The following is a 9688-nucleotide window of genomic DNA, read 5'->3' on the forward strand; positions in this document are numbered from 1 at the left end:
AAAAATAAAATAAAATAAAAACAAAATAAAATAAAATGGTTAAGATGGTCAACTTTATATTATGCATATTTTACCACAACCAAATAAATCAATGTTCATAAAACCATGGAGTTAGACGAGCGCTTTGGTTAGCGCCAGCTTCACAGGCAGAGGCCTCAGGGGTCTGCTGGGGACCTACACTCAGACGAATCTAGGCATGATATAATGCTCTGTGGTTGCTGTCTCAAAATTCCTAAAAATTGGCTGGGTGCGGTGTCTCACGCCTGTAATCCCATCACTTTGGGAGGCCCAGGCTTGGGATCAGCTGAGGTCAGGAGTTTGAGACCAGCCTGACCAACATGGTGAAACCTCGTCTCTACCGAAAAAACAAAAATTAGCTGGGCGTGGTGGTGCATGCCTGTAGACCCAGCTACTTGGGAAACTGAGGCAGGAGAATTGCTTGAACTCAGGAGGCGGAGGTTGCAGTAAGCTGAGATCGTGCCACTACACTCCAGCCTGGGCGAGACAGCAAGACTGTGTCTCTTAAAAAAAAAAAAAAAAAAAAAACCTGGGCTCGGTGGCTGACGCCTATAATCCCAGCACTTTGGGAGGCCGAGGCGGGCGGATCATTTGAGGTTGGGAGTTCGAGACCAGCCTGACCAACATGGAGAAACCCCATCTCTACTAAAAATACAAAATTAGCCGGGCGTGGTGTCACATGCCTGTAATCCCAGCACTTTGGGAGGCCGAGGCGGGCGGATTGCTTGAGGTTGGGAGTTCGAGTCCAGCCTGACCAACATGGAGAAACCCCATCTCTACTAAAAATACAAAATTAGCCGGGTGTGGTGTCACATGCCTGTAATCCCAGCTACTTGGGAGGCTGAGGCAGGAGAATCGCTTGAACTCAGGAAGCAGAGGTTGTGGTGAGCCGAGATAGCGCCATTGTATTCCAGACTGGGCAACAAGAGCAAAAAAAAACTCTGTCTTAGAAAAAAAAAAAATTTTCTAAACATTTTTAAACAAGAGGCCCTGTATTGTCATTCTGAGCTTGGCCTCAAAGATTCTGTAGCCAGGCTTGTTTTGGGGAAAGGACAGGGAGGCCTCCTTCCAGGGTCAGGGGCGTTGGGTGCTGCGGAGGGATACCCCTCCCAGAGGGGAGAGAGTGCGACCCGCTCAGGAAGTGGGTTCCTGACATGACAAGGAAGGAAGTTGGAGGGGGGCATCTTAAAATAGCATCACCCAACCACCCGGTCAGAGGTGCGGGGAGAGGGCAGGGCCAGGGCGGGGGACCCTCCCAACGACCTTCCCTGCAGCCACCCAGCCCCGTCCCCTCGACACACCAGACCCAGCACCCTCTGCTCCCACCAGCCCACCAGGAATTGGGTTATTTAACTTATTTATTTATTTATTTATTTTCTTTTTCTTTTGAGACGGAGTCTCACTCTGTCACCCAGGCTGGAGTGCAGTGGCATGATCTCGGCTCACTGCAACCTCCGCCTCCCAGGTTCAAGCGATTCTCCTGCCTCAGCCTCCCAAGTAGCTGGGATTACAGGTGCCCGCCAACCACACCTGGCTAATTTTTGTATTTTTAGTAGAGACAGGATTTCACCATGGTGTCCAGGCTGATCTCAAACTCCTGACCTCAGGTTATCCGCCTGCCTAGGCCTCCCAGAGTGCCGGGATTACAGGTGTGAGCCACCACGCCCAGCCATAATTGCCTCTTAAAGAGAAACAAGTCAGATTGGATTTGAGCTCACCCTCAGGACGTCATTTGAACCTAATAATCTCTTTAAAAAGTCCTGTCTCGGCAGGGGCCAAGCACAGTGGCTCAAGCCTGTAATTCAAATGCGTTGAGAGGCCAAGGCAGGAGGATCACTGATGCCCAGGAGTTTGAGACTAGCGTGGGCAACATAGCGAGACCCCATCTGTACAAAAAAAAAAATTATTTGGTTACCCAGGTGTCGGGGCACATGCCTGTGGTCTGAGCTACTTGGGAGCCCAATGTGGGAGGACCACTTGAGCCCAGGAGTTTGAGGCTGTGGTGAGCCGTGGTCAGCTCCCACTGCACTCCAGCCTGGGCCACAGAGAGAGACTTCCTATCTCCATGCCGAGTGCCTTAGGTCACGCGTATAATCCCAGCAGTTTGTCAGGCAGAGTGGGAGGATCACTTGAGCCTAGGAGTTCAAGACCAACCTGGGGCCGGGCGCGGTGGCTCACGCCTGTAATCCCAGCACTTTGGGAGGCCGAGGTGGGCGGATCAGGAGGTCAGGAGATCAAGACCATCTTCGCTAATACAGTGAAACCCCGTCTCTACTAAAAATACAAAAAATTAGCCGGGCGTGGTGGCGGGCGCATGTAGTCCCAGCTACTCCGGAGGCTGAGGCAGGAGAACGGCGTGAACCGGGGAGACAGAGCTTGCAGTGAGCCAAGATCGCGACACTGCACTCCAGCCTAGGCGACAGAGCGAGACTCCGTCTCAAAAAAAAAAAAAAAAAGACCAGACTGGGCAACTAAGAGAGAGCTCTGTCTCTGCAAAAAAAAAAAAAAATTTTTTTTTTGAGACGGAGTCTGGCACTGTCACCCAGGCTGGAATGCATTGGCGTGATCTCAGGGTTCATGTGGTTCTCCTGCCTCAGCCTCCCAAGTAGCTGGGATTACAGGTGCCCACCACCACACCCGGCTAGTTTTTTGTATTTTTAGTAGAGACAGAGTTTCACCGTGTTAGCCAGGGTGGTCTCGATCTCCTGACCTCGTGATCCACCCGCCTCGGCCTACCAAAGTGCTGGGATTACAGGTGTGAGCCACCGCGCCCGGCCGACAGACTCCATTTTTGACCCCAGTGTTAGCACAGAGCTCTGTGCTAACTTCCGCACTGCTGATCAGGGAGTGTGATTGTTCTCTGCTGCCAGCACTGTCTCCCGCCCACCCGAGCCGAGTGTGGTGGGTGTGGACCTTCTGGGAAAGGGTGTAAACACGTGCTTAGATCCGGCCGGAAGCCCCGTGACTGGGGCGCAGCTGCCTTTGGTCAGTAGGTGGCAACCGTGTCCACTTGATTTTGGGAGGGTCCGAGAGGCTGGTGCAGGGCTCCCAGGAGAAGCAGGGGCGATCCCACTTGCATTGCCAGGGTAACAGCACCAAGGGCTGCCCACGTGCGTGCTGGACAATAGGGATACCGCAGAGAACGAAAGTCCAGCCCGGGCAGCGCAGCAAGACCTCGACTCTACAAAAATTTCCACCACAACAAAAATCAGCCGGGCGTGACGGGACACACCTGTGGTCCCAGCTACGTGGGAGGCTGAGGTAGGAGGATCGCTTGAGCCCGGGAGGCAGAGGCTGCAGTAAGCTATGACTGCAAAATTGCACTCAGCCTGGGTGACAGAGGCAGATCTTGTCTCAAAAAAAAGCCAAAAAACAAAAAAAAACACACCAAGGCCAGGCACGGTGGCTCATGCCTGTAATCCTAGCACTTTAGGTGGCTGAGGCAGGAGGATCACCTGAGATCACGAGTTCCAGACCAGCCTGGCCATCACGGCGAACTCCCATCTCTACTAAAAATCCAAAAATTGGCCGGGCGTGGTGGCGGGCGCCTGTAATTGCAACTACTCAGGAGGCTGAGGCACAAGAATCGCTTGAACCCGGGAGGCGGAGGTTGTAGTGAACCGAGATGTCACTGCACTCCAGCCTGGGGGACAGAGTGAGACTCCATCTCAAAAACAAAACAAAAAACACCAAAACGTCCTGTCCTGGTGGAGCTGAAATAAATGAGACATCCTTGGCTGGGCGCTGTGGCTCACGCTTGTAATTCCAGCAATTTGGGAGGCCAGGCGGGTGGATCATGAGGTGAGATCGAGACCATCCTGGCTAACATGGTGAAACCCCGTCTCTACTAAAAATACAAAAATTAGCCGGGCGTGGTGGTGGGCGCCTGTAGTCCCAGCTACTTGGGAGGCTGAGGCACGAGAATCGCTTGAACCCAGGAAGCACAGGTAGCAGTGAGCTGAGATCGCACCACTGCACTCCAGCCTGGGAGACAGAGCAAAACTCCATCTCGAAAAAATATATATATAGCTAGGCGTGGTGGCTCACGCCTGTAATTCCAGCACTTTGGGAGGCCGAGGCAGGCGGATCACTAGGTCAGGAGATCAAGATCATTTTGGCTAACGTGGTGAAACCCCGTCTCTACTAAAACTATAAAAAAATTAGCCGGGCGTGGTGGCAGGCATCTGTAGTCCCAGCTACTCAGGAGGCTGAGGCAGGAGAATGGCGTGAACCTGGGAGGCGGAAGTTGCAGTGAGCTGAGATTATGCCACTGCACTCCAGCCCAGGTGACAGAGCAAGAGTCTGTCTCAAAACAAACAAACAAACAAACAAATCAGAAAGTTAATGAGATGCTGACGCAAAGAAACAGAAGCTGAACAAGGTGGTGACAGGGAAGTTGATATTGATTTTGGCCTCAGCCATGTGGAAACAGACAGAGGGTCTTGTGGGGAACTCCTCTCCTTTTTTGGATGCATTCCTGTTTTGTTTTTTTTTTGTTTTTTTAACTTTATTAATTTTTTTCTGTTTTCATCACACTTTGTCTAAAACTATTTCTTTTTTGTTTTTGAGACAGAGTTTTGCTCTTGTTGCCCAAGCTGGAGTACAGTGGCACAATCTTGGCTCACTGCATCCTCTGTCTCCCAGGTTCAAGTGATTCTCCTGCCTCAGCCTCCTGAGTAGCTGGGACTACAGGTGCCCGCCACCACGCCTGGCTAATTTTGTATTTTTAGTAGAGACAGGGTTTTTCCGTGTTGGCCAGGCTGGTCTCGAACTCCTGATCTCATGATCCGCCTGCCTTGGCCTCCTAAAGTGCTGGGATTACAGACGTGAGCCACCGCGCCCTGCCTAAAATATTTGTTCTCATAATTTAAAACATTGTTTCTTAGCCAGGCCCTACGGCTCATGCCTATAATCTTAGGACTTTGATTTTTTGTTTTTGTTTTTGTTTTTGTTTTTGAGACGGAGTTTCCCTCTTGTTGCCCAGGCTGGAGTGCAATGGTGCAATCTTGGCTCACTGCAACCTCTGCCTCCCGGGTTCAAGCGATCCTCCTGCCTCAGCCTCCTGAGTAGCTGGGGCTACAGGCATGTGCCACCACACCTGGCTAATTTTTCATATTTCTAGTAGAGACGGGGTTTCACCATGTGAGTCACACTGGTCTCGAACTCCTGACCTCAGGTGATCCACCCGCCTCAGCCTTGCGAAATGTTGACATTACAGGCGTGAGCCACCGCGCTGGCTTTTTTTTTTTTTTTTTTTTCTGAGACGGAGTCTCGCTCTGTCGCCCAGGCTGGAGTGCAGTGGTGCCATCTTGGCTCACTGCAAGCTCCACCTCCCGGGTTCATGCCATTCTCCTGCCTCAGCCTCCCGAGTAGCTGGGACTACAGGCGCCCGCCACCACGCCCGGCTAATTTTTTGTATTTTTTTTAGTAGAGACGGGGTTTCACCGTGTTAGCCAGGATGGTCTGGATCTCCTGACCTCATGATCCACCTGCCTGGGCTTCCCAAAGTGCTGGGATTACAGGCGTGAGCCACCACGCCCGGCCTCTGTACTTTTTTTCTATTGTCTGGGGTCGGGTCGCACAATCTAAACTAATTTTGGTTGGCTAAACATTTGATTTTTTTTAGATAGGGTAGATATGTAAAAGAAAGGGGAGGCCGGGCACGGTGGCTCACGCCTGTAATCCCAGCACTTTGGGAGACCCAGGAGGGAGGATCAGGAGGTTAGGAGATCGAGACCATCCTGGCTAACACAGTGAAACCCCGTCTCTACTAAAAATACAAAAAATTAGCCGGGCGTGGTGGCGGGCGCCTGTAGTCCCAGCTACTTGCGAGGCTGAGGCAGGAGAATGGTGTGAACCTGGGAGGTGAAGCTTGCAGTGAGCGGAGACTGCGTCACTGCACTCCAGCCTGGGCGACAGAGCCAGACTCCGTCTCAAAAAAAAAAAAAGGGGGAGAGAGGCCAGGCACAATGGCTCATGCCTGTAATCCCGGCACTTTGGGAGGCTGAGGCGGGCGGATCACGAGGTCAGGAGATGGAGAGCATCCTGGGTAACACTGAAACCCTGTCTCTACTAAAAATACAAAAAAATTAGCTGGGCGTGGTGGCTGGCGCCTGTAGTCCCAGCTACTCGGGAGGCTGAGGCAGGAGAATGGCGTGAACCCGGGAGGAAGAGCTTGCAGTGAGCCGAGATCGCACCACTGCACTCCAGCCTGGGCGACAGAGCAAGACTCCGTCTCAAAAAAAAAAGAAAAAAGAAAAAGAAAGTGGAGAGAATGGGGAAGGGGGTGTCTGTGATGAGCTAGAAAGTTAGTCTTTTTTTAAAATAAGGAAGGGAATGTAAGCTGATGCTGATAACGCTTGGTATTGAGGCGTGTCTAGGCATTTAACAAAGGCAAAAAGGAAAAAGGAAAAAAAGAAGGGAAAGGAGGGGTAGTATGAATTAAAGAATAAAAGATTGATCAGATTATTTGAAGAGAAACCCCATTATATCCCACAACTAGAACTCCTGGCCTGAAGTGATCCACCCGCCTCGGCCTCCCAAAGTGCTGGGATTACAGGTGTGAGTCACCACTCCCGGTCTTATTTTTATTTTATTTTATTTTATTTATTTTTTTAGAGTCTCGCTCTGTCACACAGGCTGGAGTGCAGTGGCTCAATCTCAGCTCACTGCAACCTCCACCTCCCAGGTTCAAGCTATTCTCCTGCCTCAGCCTCCTGAGTAGCTGAGATTACAGGCAAGCGCCACCACATCCGGCTAATTCTTGTATTTTTAGTAGAGACGGGGTTTCACCATGTTGGTCAGGCTGGTCTCAAACTCCTGACCTTGTGATCCACCCACCTCGGCCTCCCAAAGTGACGGGATTACAGGCGTGAGCCACCATGCCCACCCTATTTTTTTTTTTAGACAGTCTCCCTCTGTCACCCAGGCTGGAGTGCAGTGGCGCGATCTCAGCTTACTGCAAGCTCCACCTCCCAGGTTCACACCATTCTTCTGCCTCAGCCTCCCGAGTAGCTGGTACTTCAGGCGCTCGCCACCACGCCCGGCTTTTTTATTTTTAGTAGAGATGAGGTTTCACCATGTTAGCCAGGATGGTCTCGATCTCCTGACCTCGTGATTTGCCCACCTTGGCCTCCCGAAGTGCTGGGATTACAGGCGTGAGCCACCACGCCCCGCCCAGGGCTATTTTTTAAAGACAGGATCTCCCTCTGTTGCCCAGGCTGGAGTGCAGTAGTGCTGATCAAAGCCCACTGCAGTCTTGACCACTTGGGTTCAAGTGATCCTGCCACCTCAGCCTCCCGAGTAGTTGGGACCACAGGCACACACCACACCTGGTTAATTTAAAATTTTTGTGTAGAGACAAGGTCTCACTATGTTGCCCAGGCTGGTCTCAAACTCCTGGGCTCAAGCGATCCTTCCACCTTGGACTCCCAAAGTGCTGGGATTACAGGCGTGAGCCCCCGGGCTTGGTCCTGGTCATTTCTTGACTGCCTGTGGTTTGTGGCCACCCAGCCCGCCAGTGGCTGACTTAGGCTTCTGGCTGATTCTCTGCGGCCACTAAGCTCACACTTGGGGAACCGACTCCATGATTTTGCAACATTTCAATGCTGGACCCTGACCCATTACTGTGAGTCAGGAGGGTCACGTTCCGTTTGTTTTTTCTTTTGAGACGGTCTGGCTGTCAGCCAGGCTGGAGTGAAGCTGCATTGGTGTGATCTCATCTCACTGCAACCTCTGCCTCCTGGGCTCAAGCCACCCTTCTGCCGCAGCCTCCCGGCATGTAGCTGAGACTACAGGCACCACCACTCCCAGCTATGTTGTTTTTTTTTTTAAAGAAAGAGACAAGGTCTCACTATGTTGCCCGGGGCAATCTCAAAATTCCTAGACTCAAGCAATGCCTACACCTTGGCCTCCCAAAGTCCTGGGATTACACTGGGATTACAGGTGTGAGCCAGTACACCAGCTGTGGGTCACATTACTTTTGAAAAGTTCTGGATAAAGAACAATGTCAATTAAAAAAGGGGTCCCATCAGTAGAGGCCGAAATCATGACTGAAACTAGCTTAAGCCCCAAAGCAAAACAAAAACCCGAAAGAAGGCCGGGCATGGTGGCTCGCGCTGTAATCCCAGCATTTTGGGAGGCTGAGGCTGGTAGATCATCAGAGGTCAGGAGTTTGAGACCAGCCTGGCCAACATGGTGTACTAAAAATACAAAAATTAGCCAGCTGGAGCGCAGTGGCGCAATCATAGCTCACTTCAGCCTTGACCTTCTGGACTTCAGTGATCCTCCCACCTCAGCCTCCTGAGTAGCTGTCCTAGCTGTCCCACTTACTCAGTGCCCCACCAGACCCAGCAATTCTTTTTTTTTTTTTTTTGCAGAGATGCCGGTGTGTCTCAAACTCCTAGCCTCAGGCAAACCTCATGTGTCAGCCTCCCAAAGTGCTGGAATTACAGGCACCAGCCACCATGCCTGGCCTAGATTCGTTTTTTTAGATGCAGAAAATCTGGGCTTTGGATTTAATGACTTACCAAATAAAGGCTGTCTTTTTTTTCTTTTTTTAAACAAATCAGCAAAACAGGGGCTCTTGGCTAATTTGCATGAGGCATCCAGTGACGGAGAGATGTGTATTTAAGCTAAAAAAAGAAAAAGTGAAACTCACAGCAGTCTGAGTTTTTATTCAGAAAAGGAAAAAAGAAAGCAACCGAGAGCAAAATAGTTTCCTGGAATGCTGTTTTTTTTGTTTTTTTTTTGAGATGGAGTCTCACTCTGTCACCCAGGCAACAGAGTGCAATGGCGCGATCTCAGCTCACCGCAACCTTCGTCTCCCAGATTCAAGTGATTCTCCTGCCTCAGCCTCCCCAGTAGCTGGGATTACAGGTCCCCGCCACCATGCCTGGCTAATTTTTGTATTTTTAGTAGAGACGGGGTTTCGCCATGTTGGCCAGGTTGGTCTCGAACTCCTGACCTCAGGTGATCCACCCACCTTGGCCTCTCAAAGTGCTGGGAGTACAGGCATGAGTCACCACACCCGACCTTGAAATGCACTTTCTTTGAAACACCACGTCCTTCCCTTTCTCACCATAAACTCCCTCACACTCTGCAAGTTTACCTAACTGTATGTGTCTATCTAATTATGTGATTACCTAAAAGTTCCAGGAGCAGGCTGGGCACGGTGGCTCGTGCTTGTAATCCCAGCACTTTGGGAGGCCGAGGTGGCTGGGATCACCTGAGGTCAGGAGTTCGAGACCAGCCTGACCAACATGGAGAAACCCCGTCTCTACTAAAAATACAAAATTAGCCAGGCGTGATGGCGTGTGCCTGTAATCCCAGCTACTCGGGAGGCTGAGGCAGGAGAATCACTTGAATCTGGGAGGTGGATGTTGCGGTGAGCTGAGATTGTGCTGCTGCACTCCAGCCTCGGTGACAAGAGCGAGACTATGTCTCGAAAAAAAAGAAAAAAGAAAGTTCCAGGAGCTAATCTGGAGACGGACCAAGCACGGAGACCCACCTGCAAAATCCCAGAGATTTCCTCAAGGCAGTCTGCAACCCGGCCCTTATTAGGATGAGGCCAGCCTGCGCTTTTAAGCCACCAAAATTCATGAACACACAGAGCTTATACTCAGCACCTCCCCTGCACACCCACCATTCCCAGTTCCCCTTTTTTAGCCCC

The sequence above is a fragment of the Pongo pygmaeus genome, chromosome 20 (genome assembly GCF_028885625.2).
Source record: "Pongo pygmaeus isolate AG05252 chromosome 20, NHGRI_mPonPyg2-v2.0_pri, whole genome shotgun sequence".
Classification (NCBI taxonomy): Eukaryota; Metazoa; Chordata; class Mammalia; order Primates; family Hominidae; genus Pongo; species Pongo pygmaeus.